Source organism: Macadamia integrifolia, chromosome 1, assembly GCF_013358625.1.
Source record: "Macadamia integrifolia cultivar HAES 741 chromosome 1, SCU_Mint_v3, whole genome shotgun sequence".
In the NCBI taxonomy this organism is placed as follows: domain Eukaryota; kingdom Viridiplantae; phylum Streptophyta; class Magnoliopsida; order Proteales; family Proteaceae; genus Macadamia; species Macadamia integrifolia.
This window is the reverse complement of record NC_056557.1, coordinates 16,637,344-16,637,652: the sequence shown is the minus strand read 5'-3', so window position 1 is coordinate 16,637,652 and position 309 is coordinate 16,637,344.

Genomic DNA, 309 nt, shown 5'->3' with positions numbered 1-309 from the left:
TTGAACTCAAATCTCAATACATCACTATGTTGCCCCACTTCCATGGGTTGACCTCTGAGAATGCATACCTATTTCTAAGGAAATTTGAAGAGGTATGTGTTCTGATTAAGATCCAACAGATTTATGATGATGCTGTTAAGCTTAGGTTTATCACTTTTGCATTGAAAGACCAAGCTAAGAAGTGGTTGTATGGGTTACCCACAAATTTGATAACCTCATGGGAACAGTTCACAGTTGTCTTCCTTAAGAAGTTTTTCCCAACTCACAAGACCAATAAGCTTAAAAATGATATCCTTCAGTTTAGGCAAG